This window comes from Chenopodium quinoa, unplaced genomic scaffold, assembly GCF_001683475.1.
Source record: "Chenopodium quinoa cultivar QQ74 unplaced genomic scaffold, ASM168347v1, whole genome shotgun sequence".
NCBI classification, from domain to species: domain Eukaryota; kingdom Viridiplantae; phylum Streptophyta; class Magnoliopsida; order Caryophyllales; family Amaranthaceae; genus Chenopodium; species Chenopodium quinoa.
In genome coordinates this window covers 5,450,285-5,470,728 of record NW_018742484.1, presented here as the reverse complement: position 1 = coordinate 5,470,728, position 20,444 = coordinate 5,450,285, and the positions used below count along the sequence as shown (strand labels likewise).

The window sequence follows — 20,444 nt, the reverse complement described above, 5'->3', positions numbered from 1 at the left end:
AAGAGGATCCTCAACAATCCTGTTCTGGTGAAAGATATGAAGTGTCAAGCTTTTATTTGTTTTTTTGTTATATAATTTTACAAACTCAAAAAAATTATAACGGTAATTAATCACAAACGGTAACATATTTTTAAAAACTAATTTTACCAACGGTTGTATTTTTTTTTTCTCTCTATAAAATGAACCTAATTTTGGCCATTTTTTATGCACTTTAATTTTGCATCTTTTTCACTCCTTCCTCTCTTCCTCTCTTTTTATAATTTTCTTTTGTAATGGATGAAAATAATTATAGTTATGGAAGAAATATGAATTTGGCAAAATATTTGTGGGCAAAATTTGAGCATACTAGTAATCGGTAAGGGAAAAAGAGGATAATTAGTTATTTGTCTTTAATTTCTTGTATTTGTTGTACTTTAGTGTATCAATTAGTGTTTTTATTCCTAATTTCATGTGTTATTGTATCAAAATATTGGTAAAGTATGGTAATTTTTATTAGACCTTATCATTAAAGAAATCAATAAAAAATAATCTTTCACAAAGATAAAATTTGAAGGTGGAGCCATATTTATAGTATAAAATATATCAAGAGGATACCCTTTGATGTGGGAAAAATAAATGAAAGAGGATGGAAGAGAGGAAAGAGATAGTGGGAAATGAGGTGGATGAAGGAGAGTATGAGGTGTCAAAATAGGGTAAGGGGAGAGAATGTTTGAGAGGACAAAACCATCCTCACCAATATTTATGCTCTAAGCTGATTTTATATGTTGGTGTATGTATGTGAAAATGTATGGGTGTAAAATAGGTGTCAAAAATGGACGCGATTTCAACCGGCAATGATTCCAACTCGACCTATAACTGAGCAATGAGTGATACTAGTGACTCAAAATCCAACCTAAAATCAACCCGATATTAATCAATATCTAATTTGACGCGATACTTAACCTAAATCCAAAATTGACCCGACAATGATTAGAACCCAAAATAGCACCGCACCTGATCGGAATCCGAAACTGTTTACTCCGTATAAAATGACACAACATGTGTATTGACCCGAATTGTTTGAGCCGTAACCCAGTTTTAAATTCAATACCAACATGTAATTTAGGTGTCAACCTGATTTATTTTTACCAACTCGACAGTTTAATTTATTTTCAATGGTGAAGCAATAAAAAATTAATTTAATGTTATCAATACAATTTTTATGAAAATAAGTTTAGTTTTGGTTGAATAACATGCTAATAACGTTTGGTCATATCACATATGAAGTATAACATAATTACATATAAGTTGGACTTAAGATTAATCCAACCCGAATTTAACCCACACCCTAAATTGACCTGAACTGAAGGTTGAGTTGTCTAATAACCTGATAATTATCCAACCAAGATATGACTTAAACCTAAATTTACCCGCTTTAAATTCTCTCCAAACCAAACTCAACACAACTTGAACTCGAAATTGGCTCGAACCAAACTTGACAATACACCCAAAAGGGTAAAAGGCCCGACATAACCCAAACCAAACTTGATTCGACCCGAACTTGAACACGGACTAGAGGCTAAATGGACTTGACGCGACTTGACATGAATATGACCCAAGACCTCATTTTACTTGAACCAAACCCAACCCTAATATTCAAATTGATTCTTGTGCGTGTAATTATACGTTTTACAGTGGTGCCTAATTGGCTAATCATATGATCCTTACACTATACTCACATTGTCGCTCACACTTCCTTAACCGCCTAGTGATTTATAATTTATGTGTTGGAAAAAATATAGACAACAAGTGGGACTTGTTACAATAATTCATGAGATATACTTTCAAAATATCAACTTTGTATAATAATTTTTTATTTTTTTATTTTTTATTTTTTTATTTTTTATGTAACTTAAGATATCAATGTTATAAAGTGTGCACCGGCGAGCATGAAATAATCTCCCACGATGCGGTTAAAAAGGACAGAGGGAGTATGTAAAAGACTATATAATATGAATATAATATACGTATCCTTATGGGATCTATATTGATTTATCTCGATAAGAAGATCGATGAAAAATCAACTTTGAGTACTCCCTCCGTGTTTTAATAAGTGTTACATTTACAAATGCGACCGTATTTTAATAAGTGTTACACTTCCTTTTTTTTGGCAAAAAGCTACATTTTAATATTATATCTCTCTCCTCTTATGGTCCCCACCCAAACCCACTACTACTTTTTTATTATTACTTTCCTCTCACATTCATTATTTTTCAATAAATTATTAACCCCATTATCTTTCTTTTACAATTCTTTAATACTCCAACTACTCCACTTACCTCTTATTTTATTTAAGTCAACTAAATTGCCTAAAATTATGTGTCGGTCAAAGTGTAACACTTATTAAAACACAAAGGGAGTAAATGAAATTTAATACTCTATATCAATGAATACAAAGCATGTAAAAGTTTGTAAAAAAAAGAAAAAATACATGTAAAAGACTATACGCAAGTCACGTAGGATCTAGATTGATTCATTTGATATATAGATGAAATATCAACGTTTACAAAATTATTATAACATGCTTAAAAATGTTTAAGAATTTAAGATCACAAGCTACATATGCATACAGTAATACAAAGGTGTACAGGCCCATGCATCTTGCTTAAGTGTGATGTCGTACCTAAAAAAGTATGAAGGGTCAAGAATTAATCGTGTCGAGTTCGTGCTTGAAAATTCGAATTATAACCGAACAGAAAATTAGGATATCCGTTTCGATAATTATAACGGTTTGGGTATCCGATCCGATAATTTGTTATCAAATACGATTATTGGGTATCATTTTAAAATTATTGGTTACCCGATTCGATCCGATAAGCAATTTTATTTTTCCTACTTAACTCTATTTATCCAAAATCTAAACTCTTACTTTACTTCATAATCACTTCATAATTTAAATGCTTAGTAATTTGGTCATGATCATGTGGTATTATTCTTAATTAGTGTTAAATGATATCATAATAACTATATTATAAAGTCTAAATTTTTTTTATTGGATATCATATTGGGCACCCGATAACCGATCCGAAAATCCGGGTACCCGGATTTATCAGTTCGGTTAATGGATATCATTTTTAGTGTTATTGGTTATCGGGTAGCCGAACCGATAGTGTTAACGGTATGGGTACCCGACCCATGCTCACCCCTAGTTCGTGCAGATATTTCGTAATTAAAACTTCTACACGCCCTTGCCCATATGGCGGGTCGTGTCCTTCAATAACTTTTATATACTACCTCTGTTAACAGTTATTTGCAACATTGACCAAAAAAAGATGCTAACTATTATTTGGAACAAAACTAAATCTTTCTTAATATTGTAACTTTTTTCTAGTAAAATGATCAAAATACTCTCATTTAAAAATTATTAACATATAATACTACACATAATTACAAATTATTATAACCCTAGTCTAACTTAATTATCTAAGCTTTTCCCCCAAAAAATTCTGATTCATCCCTAATTTTACCTCCCCACCATATCTCTCCTCCATCTTCATCTCTCACTTCATCATCTTCTTCCTTCTTCATCTCTCATCTCCTTCTTCATTTCTCATGCCTCATTTGGTTCGTGGGTGGTTGTTTCATTTCTCATGCCTCATTTGGTTCGTGGGTGGTTGTTGATGGTTTGTGGGTGGGTTCGATAGATCTGGTGATTTTTGTTGTTTGTGGGTGGTTTTTGTGGTTTGTGGGTGGGTGTAAGTGGTTCGTGGGTGGCTATTTCGTGGTTTGTGGATGGTTGTTTCGTGGGTGGGTGTCGGTGGTGGTGGTTCTGGGTGGTTCGTGGGGGTAGTTTGTGGGTGGGTTTGGTTTTTGGGTTTCATGGTGGTTTTTGGATGGTTTTCGTGGTTCTTGGGTGGATTTCGGTGGTTTGTGGGTGGGTTTCGGTGATTTGTGGGTGGTGGTTCGTGGGTTTTGGGTGGCATAGGTGGTGCTTCTGGGTGGCGTGTGGTGGTGATTCTGGGCGGTTCTGTTTTAATTGTCATTGCTTTTATTTTTTTTTTATTTTTTTGATTTGATTAATCCATAATTACATGTCCATAACTTTCAATAATCATATTTAAGAAGTTTTGTCTAAGAGTCCGCATTGAGCCCCTTTGTTGCAAATAACTGTTAATGGAGGAAGTACTTTTTTACTGGTAAAAAATAAGCAAGTCAATCCATTGTGCTTGTACCAAAGTTTAAAAAATGACTACCACGCACAGCCCATTACTCATCAGTGTGCTTCTCATGCCATGTCAAACTTGGTTTTTGACGCCAATCATTTATTAACTTTAACTCCATTTTTATACATGTTGTAAAAAAAAAAAAGTTGATTAATTTCATTGTATATTTTCACAATATAAAATTTTAAAGTTTGTTAGGGAACAATGTATACAAAATTTATGGTCAAAGTGATGTATTAAAAATACACAAGTAAAAACAATGCATTTATTGTGAAACAAATGTGTATAAGGATTATTAATGTGCATAGATGGTTTAATTTTATTGAAAATATAAGTGAAAATTTATCCAAATTCTTGATTTGTTTACCTTTAATTATTTGTAGTTTTTCCATCAATTTTGAAACGATAATAAGAAAAACAAAAGAGGGCTAATTTACATTGAAAACTTACATTCTTACAAAAAATTATAGAAAAATGGAGACTTAGTCAGGTTTGCTCAATTTTTTTTTGTTTCATCATTTTCCTTTTCAATTATGTACTTCCTCCGTTCCTACTAAATCTTTACATTTTGACTTTTATGATCAACAATATCAACATATAAATACTTTTACCATAAAATCCAAAACCATGTCATGTGGGATCTTGTTAAACATGGCTTGAAATATATTATAAAAAAATATAAATTTTAGATATAGAATTTTTACTCATATCTTATTGCATATATATATTAGTGGTCAAAGATGTACGTGCATTTGAAGATCGTAAAATTCAAAGCATAAAGAATAAAACAAAACAGAATGACTGCCAATTAAATTAAAGCATTGAGAAATAAGGAGTTTTTTTTTTAAAAATAAAATTTATGTGCTTTATCTCGATTACTTCATTAATTCTTATTAATTATTATTACCCTACCACACTAATACATAATGCAAAAAAAGAAAAACAATAAACTACATAATATAAATGATAATTGATCATGCATATAACTAATACTCGTATATTGTGAAATTCGGATAGATTTTTACAATATAAAATTTACTTTATAGTTTTATTTTTGATAAACCTCCAACATTAAATACATATAAAGTAGATTATATTTTTTTAATAAATATCTTATAATTATACTATGTTTACATTATAAAATTCGTTTCACTTATAATATGTCTTAATTGATTAAAAACCAAAGGTTTACAAATGTTATATCGTGCTCTGTAATTTAATTTGTAGCTTGTAATATCGTGCTCTATATAAGACTCTGACCCATTTATAAATGGTGAGTAGTGGAATAATATAAAGAGTTGGTAATTCAAGCATATAAAGCATGTTGGATTGAGTATTTGAGAGTTACTTGCTTTTATCCTTACCTTTAAAGACCATACCTTATAAAAAGTATGAGAAAACACTTATAAATTATGTGAGAATAATTTTATCCCCAAATGTTTATTCAGCTATATGTCCCTATTCATATAATGATTTGACGATTAACTCTTTTGAATAGTGATTGGACAATTATATCCCCTGAAATGTTTATTTACTTTCTCCCCCTTATTAATAGTTATTTTTTAATTCTTAAGAATAGTGTGCAAATATTTATATCGTTAAAGTATTTTTTATTTTTTACATATTTTCCCTCATTAATATAACAACTGATAGAGCTCTCCAGACATAGCTAGCTACGGTGCACGCATCACGCGAGTTAGCCACTCTAGTTATTCACTTCTTCTATAAATGTCTTGGTTTTGTTTATTTGGACAATTAAGGATATTCAGAATACGGCAAGTATGTTTCAAACTTGTGTTGTTTGGAAGGTTAGTAGGGAACAAGTTCACCCGGCACATCGAGGGCAAATGAGTGCAGAAACAATTTTACCAGCTTTGTTACTTAGTTTATTTTGCTTCAATGTTGTCAAAAAAAAATAAATAAATAAAAAAAAAACTTTGGGGTAATATTTGTAAGATATAAATTAAAAATTCCAAAGTTACAGATAACAATTAACGGAATTAGTAAATTGTTTTGGATTTGGTTTTTGGGTCATTATGATTCCAAGTTGTAATATTTCGTAAGTGAGTTTGGACCTATATTTTTTTTGGTGTTCCAACCCGATTCACCCTTTGGGCTAATCCGGATTCGGGGTCTAATTATGGGTGGTTAGGTTCCAATTCCCTCTAGTTTTGACCTATATTTATTTGGTTTGGAAAACTTATTTGGTTTATTGGATGTGTAGATAGTGTTGAAAGTAATCTTTTAATTTGTTGTGTTTATGTTTTGTAAAAGCTCCAACTGTTATCACATGGTGATAATAGTTTAGTTATTTCCTTAAATTATTATTTAATTTTGTAGAAGAGAGGATTTTAAAAATAATTTCTAGGGTTTTTCAATAACAATAATAATATCAATAATTAAAATAATATGAATTGATTTGAGCTAAACTAAAATAATATGAACTGCAATTAACATCAGAAAAGTTCAAAAGAACAAGACCTAACTAATATAAACTGAAATAATATAAACTGAAAGTATTTTTACCAAACCAAAATTATTTTTACTGATTAAAACTTATTTTTACTGATTCTCTATTATTCTTTTAACTAAATTAAATATACGTAGTATTATAAATGGATCTTATTTTAAAGAACTTTTTGAAACGAATTTTATGATGGAAATAAAACCGAATTATAGAATATTTATTGAAAGTTATGATTTTGTATATATGAAACATTAGAGGTATTTCGATAATAAAACTTTATACAACATTTTTATCTTACAAAAAATATATCCATTAGCATCACATTTGTCACAATCTAATCTAATCTAATATATATAAATAAAGTAGTCACTTTTCAAGAGCATTCGGCGCGCCACATAAACAAAGGTATATTTTCGACCAATTAAAAATTAGATTTTTATTTTATTTTGGAATTAAAAAATTCATTTGCCACCTAAACAAAAGTGACGAATGAGATTTAAGAATTTTGCCACGTAAATAAAAATAACGAATATTGATTTATTAGGATTTAATTTATTTTAAAAACTAAAAATTATCTTTTAAAATAATCATCTTTAGATATAGGATTTATATACCTATTATAAGATAAATTTTGATAGTGTTTATGATAAGAATAAAAATTATTCCTTAATTATAATTAAATTAAAATTTGTGATATTTACCATTACAAATTGACGCATCATATGACACCAACAAAATTTCGTATCAATACAAAACCAAACCAAGCAAATTATGTGTCATTAATTTTGTGATAGTTTTATTATGTCATCAATGGCTGGGTAATTCTTAGCCTAATTTTTAAAACCCATGTTTAAATGTATATTTGTGATTATTGCTTAAATTGTGTTTATTTGGGATACTTAATGATTATATGTTTATGTTTTGTTACTGAATTTTGTTTCTACATGCAAATCTAATTTAATCAGAGAATTATATTTGAGCAAAAAATCTTTGGAATATCAAAGTACGAGTTTCTCGCCTGATGATCCTATTGGATGAGGAGGTATTATATCTGTATAAATCGTTTACATTTATTAAATCTTTTAATGAACCTTTTAGTTTTTATCAATTAATTTTATGATTAAAACAATTTTTTTGTGATTTAGGTAGCTTAATTAAGTCATAGAATTAACTTAATATTTTATTTTAATTACAGGGTGATTACGTTCATGCCTCAATTAAAGTCAACTTTGTTCTACAATTTTGTTCAAAATTGATTGAAGGAAAAGTTTACTCCATTAGATACTTTTCAGTCGTTACAAATAAGAAGCAATATCGCACGCATTGTCAGTAACAACAAAATAATGATTCAATTTTCCAAAATACTATTGTTTGGGCGATTGAGGACGATGAAAAAATTCCAATACATAGATTTAATTTTGTATAATTACAATTTTTTAGATTAATTTCACAACAATTATTCACTTTCTGGTAAATATTTTAATTTATTTTATAAGACTACAAAGATTAATTTGATATAAATTTTATTTTTGCTCACATGTTCAATTTATCCACTTTTATTGGATGGAAGAGATATGGGTGTGAACAAAATTGGTGATCCTATCGAATTTTTTTTTAATACAAATTTTTGTACATCGAATTATTACATCTAATAACTATTATTTTTAATGTTCTTATTAAAATATTTATTAGGGGAATAAATTACATAAATTAATAAAAAATTATCCTTAAAAACAATAGCAAAGTAATCAAAAATATTATGAGTATGATCTAATTACAAAAATTATTTTTATGAGATTACGTATAAAAAATCGTGGGATATTAGGATTTAAATTATTAAAAAAAAATTATCTTATGAAATTAATGGTTTTATCTAAATATCGATTAATAAGATGTTTTTTTCATAAAAAAAAAATTTAAACTTATAACGCGCGCAATAAAAAACTTTACCTTCTTTAAACATTTTATGTCTAAAAAATTGGAAAGACAGATAATTTGTTAGAGATCAAGAGATCACAAAAAGTATACAAAATGATATATAGATTTGAGAGTTTAATTTCAAGCGTAAAAGGCAACGAATAATGATTTAGGATTTAAATTATTTTAAAAATAAAAAATTACTATCTTTTCATATTATCATGTTTACAATTTTTTTTTTTTTTGAAAGATATCATATTATTGTCATATAACTAACAACAACGAATAAAATACAAAACACCAATAAGTTAAGTCGCATTATAAATTACATTAAAAAATTATACTTTTGTAAATGGCAATATCATTTTAATTAAATTATTATTTGTTTTTTTTTGTCTGAAATTATTAAATTGTAAAATAAATCAAATAATTAAAAAAAAAAACTTCGAGTATATAGGAATATATCTTTTCGAGATATATGTATGAGAAATCGTGCATCGCACGGGCTTTCATCTAGTAATACCTATTTGTCGCCTACGTGGCGTGATACTTAGCAAAAAACTGGAATAATAGGAACTAAGAACTGATATGAGCTGTCCAACGCGTTAGATCTGTGTACATTTCACCCGCCTCATTAAGGGCATTTTCGTAATTTTGTCCATTAAACGACCTTTGTTCTAACTTTCTTTCTCTTCCTCTTACTTTCTCTCTCTACATTTTTTCTCTCTCTCTACCTCCGTACTCTCTAAAAGTCTGAAGGCGATTTCGCTCATTGAGTTCATAAGTTTTCCTCTTCGATTTCGCAAATTGTTTGATTATTCTTCTACGTTCTTGTTTTTGCTGTGATTCGTACCCTCTGAATTTTCTCTAATTGTCTTTCTTTCAGCGAATTTTTTTACGCTGTTCTTGTTGTTGGACGAATCCGCTTTTCTCCTGTGAGGCAAGTAGGCAACTATATTAGACAAGTAAGCTATTTGATTGTGTTCTTCTGTTGTTTTGTTCAATTGTTTTTTAATTGTTTGATTTATTTATGATTTTGAGTCTGAATTTAGGGTTTTTGCTATTTTTAGTTTGAGCAATTTTGCAATTTCACTTATTTTTTCTAAGATTTTGTTGCGATTTTTGTCGAGCCTTCTCGCGAATTTCTGTTTAAGGTTCCAAATTAAATCTCAATTTATTTGTTGATTTTTTTTAACTAGGTCTTCGCCTCTTCGATGCCTACGTGCGATTTTCTATCTAAGGTTCAGAATATAATTTCAATTTAATTGTTGATTTTCTTTAACTTGGCTTTCAAATGAAATTACTGTACTTTAATTTTTTGTAATTGGACATCTAAATTGATGGGATTTTCACATGATCTGATCTTTTTGATGGTTTAGTATGATGTGTGATTGTTTGTTTGATGTTAGAGGTCCAATCTTTTTTGTTTTTCCTTAATAGCTATGCATGTTAGTTTGGAATTACATGATACTAAGATATGCTAGTTTCTATCGTAGGTTTTTAATTTTTTGAATTACTTTTTAGCTTATGTAATTTACTTTTGAGTTATATTATTTACTTTTAGTTGATGGTGGTGGTTGAGTTTGGTATGGCTTTGTGTTGTTGATGGTAGTGGCTGCGTGGGGGAGCTGATGTCTAGGGTTGTTGTTAGGTAAAAGCAGCAAGCGTATTGTGGGTTTTTGTTGTGACGACCTTGGGTGTTTTGTGAATGGGGATCTTCTATGGCTAGCAAGTAGCAGGGGTATGGGTGCTATGTGCCACTGACTGTTGTTGCATGGGTAAGGGAACTTAGCAGGTGGTGGTGTTATTGCAGAGTGTTTGTGTTCAATTTTTTTTATACTCGTAGTAGTTTTTTGAAATGACGTATGTGCTTAATCTTGTGGTGGATGGTGCCTAATGTTGGGAGCAACGGAAACTTCAGCATGAGGAATGGTTTTATTGTAGAATTGTGATGAGTACACGTAATAAGGCGATTCCACTATGTGGTGATACTCTTCATCAGCATTCTCATTCCTCAAGCATATGATCAGTTAGTTGCAAAGTTAACTATTTATGTTCTATGAGTTTATAATTTGTTTTTTCTTTGTTAAATTCTTCCTTCTTAAATCATGGTGATGATTCAGTATTCTCATGTCCTGTTGTGTTCAACCTTCTAGATTTAAATTAAGACTTTAATCTCCTAGAATGTATATAGCGACGTTGGATTTCAACAATAGGATGCATTTTGAAGTAGTGGAGTACATTAGTTATTTTCCTTGTTGAAAAGCAAATCATTTGGGAGTCACTGGTGCTATAATAATCAAAATGCTATTGAAGTTCTAAACTCTGAAATCTGAATACACCATGCTGTATGTCGAATAGCAACCATGAACTTATGTGTAATTTATCTATGACATGAATGTAGTTATTTGGAGTTGAGCACATTGTTGGAGGCTGCAAATTTTTTTTGCTTCTCACAGTCACCAATCTCACTTGGAATTGGGCTCATGAGAGCGCTCTGTTGCAAATCAAGAGACTCCAAATTCTTAAGTTTGCCTATCTTAGATGGGACACATCCATTCAACAGGCAATAAGCAATGGCTAGAACTTTTGATTCAATAAAGTTGCCAATGTTGCCAATACTTTTGGGGATCTTTCCTCGAAGCAAGTTGTCCCCTATTCTAAGAACCTCCAATTTAGGAAGAAAACTGAGCTCCAATTAGTTTAATATGGCTAATGTTATCTTTAGTGCTTCTCTTATTTGCTTTTGAGTATATCTTATTTACTTTTGTATTTGTTTTCTTTACTTTGAAATATTTTATGTATTAAGAAATTAAAATGACTCTATAATAACCTACTAGCTCAATTGTTAGAGCATTGTGCAAGTGCATAAAAGATGGTTCAAATCCCACGTAGGTTTTTTTTAACGCTTCGAACCATTAGATTATAGATAGATACACTTTTGATATTTTTATATTTATTACTTTTGTGTTTTTCTAATTTACTTTTGTGCAAGTATTATTTACTTTTGAAAAAAAGGAAACGACAAATGCTATATCACATATATGTACATCAAATTGGAACTCTTGGAGGCAGTTCATATTGACTCTAGTATACTTTGAGTGCAATAAAATTTTCATATCCCTCAAAAATTGTACTACGTATACTCTATAGATGTTTTGATTTACTTTTAATATTTTTTATTTACTTTTGAGATATTTGAATGTTAAATATACACTACCCTACTAGTTTAACATATAAAGCATTGTGCAATTGCACAAAAGATGTAGGTTCAAATCCCAGCAAGTTTATTTGTGTAATATGAAGATTAGACTACTTATTAAGGTTTAGTTATATGTTTTATTAGTTTTTTATTCTCATTTGTTTACTTTCGATATAGTTTTATTTACTTTTTAATTTTGAAAACATCTACATCGAATTCAATATATTTGTTACTTATTATAACATGACTCATTTTGTAAGAAAGTCAATGACTTGGAGTTTTTGAGTTTTCTTAGTCAATAATTATCATTTCAAGTTAATTTATTGTTCGTATACTTTAGAGATAATTTGATTTACTTTTTAGTTATTTTGATTTACTTTTTAAGATATTTTGAATAACTTTAGAGTGTTTTTATATTTACTTTTCAAGAACCCATGTTAGTATCGAACCTACACCTCTATGCATCCGCATAGTGTTATATGAATTGAGCTAATAGGTTTACTTTAAAGTTTTTTTTATTCACTTTAGATTCTTTTTTATTTACATTAAACTATTTTTTATTTACTTTAGATATTTACAGCTTACATAGAATCCTCATTGAACATTTAATGTCTCATACAAACTTGGGAGAACTATTTTCATGAGAAAAAGATTCAGGTTAGCAACCTACAGTATTTTCTATGTCTCTAGTGATAGTGAGAGTTCTTAAAGGAAGGGGATAAGGATGCATGTTCTAAGGACGTGGGAGATGTGTGCTTAGATAAGAAAGGCATTCTTTGTGCAGAAATGGTAAGAGCCAATATTATGGGTACTAAAGAGGCAGTGAGGTAATTGATTTTTAAAGGTCAAAGGAAGTATCAGAAGAGGATCCCTTGGTTAAATAAGTTGCAGAGTGTCTTTTTAATAGTCACTACTACTCAATATAAATCCTTATTTGTGGATGTAAATGTTCATTGGCGGGAAGGTAATTTATTTATACGGTTTGATTAACATCTCGTAAAAATTATTAGAATAGGTCTAACGAGTCAATTAAATTATTAAGTAGTAATTATTTTTTTTATCATTTGAGAAGTGTTTAAAATAAGGTGCTTGTATATTTATTTTTCAAAAAAATTATAATGATGTTTGGTAATTTCGTATTATAGGTTGGGTAGGATTGTAGTAAATATAACCATTCGTTTATTAGACGGTTATAAATCTGATATCAATTACAATAATCCAATACAGATTTTGAGTTTAAATCTAAACTTCCAAGATTATTAAACCTAATACATAAATAACCAAAACTTAATCAAACAAAATTTAGGGGACTAAAAAATTAAATGTTAAAAAACAAAAATTGGAAAGAGAGGAAAAGAAAGTACAATCACTGACTTCACGTTGAAACTCAGCCATTCTTCAACACAAAAACCCAGAAATCAAACCTCATTTTCTCTCTTGCTCTCTCTCTAAAACCAAAGCATCAAGTAATATACAACCAAACGATAAAACAATTGAAAAATTAAAACTACCAAAACCCCAAAACAATATAAATAAAATTGGAATGGATTTTTGGAGTTTAATTACAAAAATAAACAAAGATGCTATATATTGTAGTACTTCCTAATGTTTGAGCCAACAAACATCAGTCATTCCTCGAAAAGAAGAAGAAGAAGTAGATGATATGTATGCATTTATATTCATTTTATTTTTTAGGACTCCTTTACATAGTACAATTTGGAGTTACTGATTTCTTCTCCTTATGTTTCATCTGTAGTTCTTTTTTGAGTACATCAGATCTTTTGGTCAGAGATAGTAGATGGTTAAGATTTAGTTGGTGTTTTGGAGGTCAATTGGGAAAGAAGATCAATTTGGAAAGATTAATGTTTGTGGGTTTACGATCTCGTCAGAAAAATTGGCTTAAAGAACCCAAGTAATTGAAGATTAAAAAGTGAGATGAATTGTTGGAGTGATTTTGGATGAATACGCCTCGTTTTTAGGAATTCATAATTTGAGGTTGGATTAGAATTTTTTATGGATTATTACCGGGTTCGTTAAAAGGATCTACAAATCTGACTCAATTGTCCATTGAGTCAAGAGAGCTTCATGGGGTTAAAGGTATCGTTCTCCATTTTTTCTAATCTCAAATTTTCTTGGTACTCTTATGTCAAAGCTCTATGCCATGTAGTGGTGTTTTTTTTTTTTTTTTTTTTTTTGTCTTGTGTTTATATCAAGTTAATTAAGGTGCAGTGGATTAATCAGGGTGTTTAAGTGTTTTCGCCTACTTTAGGGGAGATCGTTTTCTAGTTGTTTTTTTTTTTTTTTTTTTTTTTTTTTTTTTTTTTTTAATTTTTAATTTAATTTGTGTTTTTAATTTTTTTTTTTTTAATTTTTAATTTTTTATTTTTGAGGTTTAATTTGCTTTATAATTTGGATTTGAGTGTCATATGTGAATGAGGTGTTTTAGTTACTAATTGAAGGAAGTATTAGATTTGATATAAACGAAGTATGATTTATAACATAAGGTTTTGGTCAACTTTTGCTATGTAAAGCAGTGCTAATGTCAAATATTCAAGTCAACCAATAAGCACAATCTTAATTGTAAATATTCCTAATATTAAATTCAGACCATATCAATCTAAGATAATAAAATGTTACAATTTTTACTGTTCAGAATCTTTAGGCACATTTTCAAAAATTTCCTTGTAGACGATGCTTTTTGTATAATTTTGTGGCACAGTTCCCTTGTTATCAATGAGTATTCGAAGTCCGTCTCTTGAAGTGACCCTTGATACTGCCACATAAAGTTGTCCATGGCTGAATATGGGTTCTGGTAATTAAAAAGTTGTCTTCCTTAGTGTTTGTCCTTGACTCTTATTTACTGTCACTGCGTAGCATACCTTCACCGGAAATTGCCGCCTCTTGAAAATGAATGGCAATTTAGAGTCAGTAAGGATCATTACTGTCCTTGGGATTATTGCCTTAATTCCTTTACATTTTCCTGCCATTATCTCAGCCACTATCACCCAATTTGCTAAATGTGTGACTATTAGCCTGTCCCGTTGCATAGGCCTTCCTGCTGCTTTAGGTTTCTTAGTAGTATGATAGGAGTGCCTACTTTTAGGTGTAACTCGTGATCTGGAATCCCATTAAACTTCAAGCTGTTTAAGAACTCTATTGGGTAAAGGATATCTTGATCGGCTATATCTCCGGAACTTTTATTTGCATATTGAATCTGAGCTTAGATATGTTTTTGTTTCCCCAGGAAGTGAGTCCATGATGTAATTGTTGATTTCATCCACTGTTGCATTCTTTGGGGTTAAAATGCATCTCTCACATAAATAATCAGGATCCTTATAATAAGTTTGCAAATTTTCATGTCTTTGATACCATTTCTTTTATTGCATCTTCGTTTGGATCTATAATTTAGTCATCAGGTATTTCGATCCATGTGTCCTCATCTTCTCCTTCCATTTTCATCAGTGGTATAGTGCCCTCTCCTGTAGATAGTATCTAATTGCCAAATTCTTCAATTTTCTTCCTGTCTTCTTCGTTGCTGGTCTGTTGTAGTCTCATGTTTCTGTGTAGTGTGTACACCTTGCATTCTTCCCACAATTTTGATCTGCTTATGGTGGCTCCAACTATATCTTCTCTTCTACCTTTTGGCACTGCTGGTAGGATCTGTCTGAAGTCTCCGACTAGTAACACCGTTTTCCCACCAGAGATAGTATTCTCAGCATTCTCATCTGTTATCCGCAATATGTCTCTTAGTGATCTATCAAGTGCCTCAAAACAGTGTTGGTGTGCCATGGGTACTTCGTCCCATATTATGAGCTTTGTTGTGCGTAGCAAATCTGCCAATTGTGTCCCTTGTCGTATGTTACAGGTAGATGAGTTAATCAAGTCTATTGGGATCTCAAATCTCGAGTGTGCTGTCCTTCCTAGAGGTAACAATAGGGATGCGATTCCAGAAGATGCTACTGCGAGTACTATTTCTCCTTCAGATCTTAACCTTGATATTATCGTCCGGTAAAGATAGGTCTTTCTTGTACCACCATGCTCATACACAAAATAAAATCCTCCTTTTTGCTTCTTAACCGCTTCGACTACTTCGTTATATATTAGCTTTTGCTCCTCGTTTAGCCCTTTACTCAATAGTCCATGCTCGGTTGCTAATTCTTCTCTGTCCAAGTATAGTTGTTTGGCTATGAGTCTGTTATTGGATGTTTCCACTAAGTTTTCGTGCGGTGAAGGTAAAGGTGGATAATCTCTTAGTGTTTTCCATAAGTCAGCAATATTTTTTCAATCTCTAAAAGGGCATAGTTCTTCTACTGATTTTCAGACAATTGTAGTTCAAAGTAGCCTAATTGCTTCCTTTGTATGTATAAGACATCATCTGAGAGTATTGTCCAGTTGTTCCCCCACAATTGTAAAGGTTCACACACTTCACAAAATAGTAGCATTGTGACAAAAAGTTGGCGTAGTTGTGCTGAGTTTGCCCATAGAGATGCCTCACGACTTGCATCATTCCACTCCTTATCTCCCTCTAGCATTCCCCGAGCATAACACGCAGGTGTGCGATAATTAATGTCGTATTGGTAAATCCTCCACACAGCTTCGCATGCTGATACGTAGCGACAATTTAGATAGGCCTTGACTTTATCCATTTTGTCTTCAACTAAGAATGTTCCTCTATTTGGACCCTTGTGTATGTACTTGAATAAGTACTTGATGGCCCGACTTTTGTTGCACCATTCTACATTAATATGTTCCTGGTATTTAACAATCAAGTCTATATTGTGTGGTACGATATCACGGTTGTCGCATTGAATTCTACCCTTAATTAGTGTGGGGTCGTTGTCCCTTCTTCTGTAGACAGGGAAGCCATTATCATCTATGGTTGTTTCCTTGTTGAATTGTTTAGGGTAATGCTTTGAGAATTTTCCCTTGATCATGCATGGGGCTGTTTTCCTTGCTTCTTCGCATGGTCTGTGAGTCATAAAATTTGATACTGCTGCATGTGCGTTTGGCTGTAGTTGTTCATCAGGTATTTCAGCCGAAATAATCCGATATATGTCCGTTGGGCTAGGAAACTTGTAGTCTGAGTGAAGGAATAGTATAATGTGAGCATGTGGGAGTCCTCTTTTTTGAAATTCAATTGTGTAGAGAGCTGTGAATCAAAGATAAACAAACATTAGTAATAAGCTTAATATCATCATCATCATCATAAATTTTTTAATTTGAAACACATCATCATTATCATTAATTGATTAAGCTTCATTTTGATATCATCATTATTAGTTTCTGATTAAGCTTCATTTTGATATCATCATTATTAGTTTCTAGCTTACCTGCCAAAACTTTCCCAAAGTGATTTTTTTCGTGTCAAGTCTCTCATTAGTTGATTTAGCTTAATTTTGAATACACGGACGATTATGTCAGGTCTTTCTTCTGCTTTTTATCCAGGCATATTGTCCAACATTTTTTGTATCTCAGGCCACTTTGGATTTGCGGTGAAGGTGATGAATAGGTCTGGGTTTCCGTAAACCCTGCAAATAGCCATAGCATCTTCGTAGTTTTTTACCTTGTATCTTGGTCCATCCGTGAAACTGGAGGGTAGTACAACACTTTTTCCAACTGATATTGGGTCGTTATCTACCCTTGCTACTGCATCTTTTAGCCCTTCATATAGTTCACTCCTTAGTTTTGTCTGATTGTTTCGTACAACCTTAGCCTTTCTTCTTCTACGCATGTGTATGCGTCTACGTAAAATTGAAGGAGTAAACGTCCTCTCCATAGTAAGATGGATTCATCATTTATTCGTTGTTGAATCAGATAACAATTGTATTCACACATAGTTACGAATTTCCTCTTTCTGTCCTGTTTTCCTCCTTGTCTATACTTTATGTCGGTTTGATATCCATCTTCCCCATAAGGAAATAGAAGTGGAAATTGCATTGCCATATAGCTTGGATGTAACTCAATGATTCTTTGCAAGCCTTCAGTTTTGTGTTCTATGATTATATCACGATGACCAATAGTATCCTCATAGTCACCCACTATAAGAGCTGCAACTTCAGAAGCACTTGGCATGTTGTATTGTCTTGCGTCTTTAGAACGATTTCCTATCAGCTGTACCCGAATTGGGATGAAATCATCTTCTCTGAAACGATATCTTGCCATCCGAAAAGCTTTTGCAAGTTCGTTGTTTTCATCTAGCATTTCCAGTAGATCCTGAACTATCTTAGGGTCCAATTTTTGTTGAGGTTCTCCAAGATTAATGGCATTTAGTCTATTCTCAACTTCATTCTCTGTATCATATATGTACTGTATAACTGTAAACTTAGGTTGGTTTCCATCAATCGGGAGTAGCGACCCAATTTTGTGGTGGTTTTGCCCACTAATTCGAAATGCATAAGGTCCTTTGCCATTGTTTATGTCCTTATCAATCTTGCCACTCATTGATTTAAATGCGAAGATGGAATTATATACTCTTACGTTGTCACGAAAATTTTGAGACTCTCTATCACCGTTAGGGTGCATAAGCTTCTCCAGAACATGCGGGGCTCTTTTAAGGGGAGGTAATATCACCCGACCATCTTGACAATAATATCTGTAACTTGGGTCTTTTGCATTTTTTTCTTTTTCTACACATTCTTCCAACCTAAATAATGCTCCACAATGTTTACATGTATGGATGGGGTTGTTATTCTCTGATTGTGCCAAAACTTCTAGACTGTGCAGCGAGCTCGTAGCATTGCTATCTTGATTTAAATTTCTCGCTGTGTTTCGACGTTGTCTAAGTATCTTCATTCTTTCCATTCTTGCTCTTTTGTAATTTGATGTGCGTATGGCTGTATAAAATTTCAGTGGTTAATTTTTTTTTTTTTATTTAAAAAGAGATTCTTATTTTGTTTTGAATCATTTGTTATATGATACTTACAGCTTTGTGTATCGAAAGGTTCATTTAAACTTTGTGGCTCAACATGAATTGAAGATGTAATGCATGTGTTTGCTTTTGTGAATTGATTCTCTTGCACCATATTCATTCTCTCAAGCCTTGCTCTTTTGTGATTTCTGGTGTTGTCTCCTGCAAAATAGGCAAAGAGTATTTTTCGAACCTCAAAATATTATACTTTATGATAAATTCCTTATTACATTGATACCTACCACTGTGTACAGTTGAAGAATGATTTGAGTGTGCTCTTTTGTGACAGTTTGTACTCTGCATTGCATCATATCTAAAAGTTTTTTGAGATAAATTTAAGTATGTTTGATGCTTCTTTTCAGATAAAATTAATCGTCTGTGTTGCCTTGTAGCCCTTGCATCATCTTGTTTTTCACTGTAAAAATTAGTGATGATGGATTGTTATTGTTTCAAATCATGTTAATTTTAATTTATTTTTTTTAATTTTTTTTTTTAATTTTTTTTTTTTTTTTTGAAGGCAATCATGTTAATTTCATTAAATAGATTTAATTTGTAAAGTGTACGTTAGATGCCAGTGGACCGAGCAACTTATTGATTTTGTTGATTACTCTTTCATTACACCTATTTTATTGCATATGGTTTATTCTGTTAAAAGACATGTATCTTTATGTTTCAGGTAATGGAAGCTCCTAGGGTCTGGAAAATTTTATAATGCTACAGCAATGTTAATAAGGGTAAACATGTTAATGGGGTCCATATATGGTTCATTTATGATTCTTGGGGTGTTTATTTCTGTAATTTTATTTTTAAACCTTAAAAATAAAAGGTTAGGGTGGCGTGCAATGTAGGAAATTAGGAAGGATATTCTTTCACCCCACTTGGCAGGGAATAATAATTTTTAGTATTAGTAAAATTCTTTTTGAGGTTAATTGATTGATTAGTGCACTATGCCTATTGTTATTGCATTATGAAAATAGATAATTAAATATTAGGCTTTAATCATTAAACTCACGATTGAAATTCTAGTTGATCTTTTCATGTGAATCTGAACGCGAATTCACTCTTGTTTCTGAATTTAAACTGTAAAGTGTACTATAATTATACACAAGTATTGGAAAATACCTCATTCTCTTGTTAGGTTTTTCAATGTAGACTTGAATTACTGCAAAAGAATAATTTATATAAGAAACTAATGAACTTATCGTAAAAAGGTTGATTCATGTATGCTTTTTGTGTTTTTAAAAAATTAACAGTCATACCTGCTTATGAAATGTTTGCGTAGAAATCGATCGTCTAAGAGTGCTTCTGTCTGTTCGTGTGTAGAATTGAATGTTAATAAGTGACATTGAGTATAGGTGAGGTTAGAGGGTTTATATAAACATCATTATGTTTCCTCGTATGAATAGAATTCTTATATTAGTTGGATTTAATTAGTTTCCTCGTGTGAATAGGATTCTTATATTAGTTGGATTTAATTAGTTTCATCGTGTGATTAGAATTCTTATATTAGTTGGATTATAATATATAATATAAAAATTCTATATGGATTAGGATTGATTTTAGTTTGAAATAATATTTGTCGTTTTAGTATAATTTTTCCCTATCACCTTTTTTGTAACAATTTTTGATATATTTTTTTAACTGTAATATTTCTTTATTATTTTTTCATTTATTTTATGTCATAATTTGTAAATTAATATTATTGTTTGATGTTTTTGATACAGAATTCAAAAAATAAACATTCTTTGA

General features: G+C 31.0%; 1 long non-coding RNA gene across 2 annotated transcripts; it reads left to right on the top strand.

Annotated features, from left to right (window-relative positions):
• Positions 1-9,182: 9,182 nt before the first annotated feature.
• Positions 9,183-19,624, top strand: LOC110719526. Of its 2 annotated transcripts, XR_002511120.1 has the most exons (3): positions 9,183-9,551; positions 9,786-9,827; positions 19,372-19,624. It is a non-coding gene; the product is annotated as an uncharacterized LOC110719526 (long non-coding RNA). The 2 variants fall into 2 exon arrangements; XR_002511121.1 differs by lacking the exon at positions 9,786-9,827 and having other exon boundaries at positions 9,190-9,551.
• Positions 19,625-20,444: the final 820 nt, after the last annotated feature.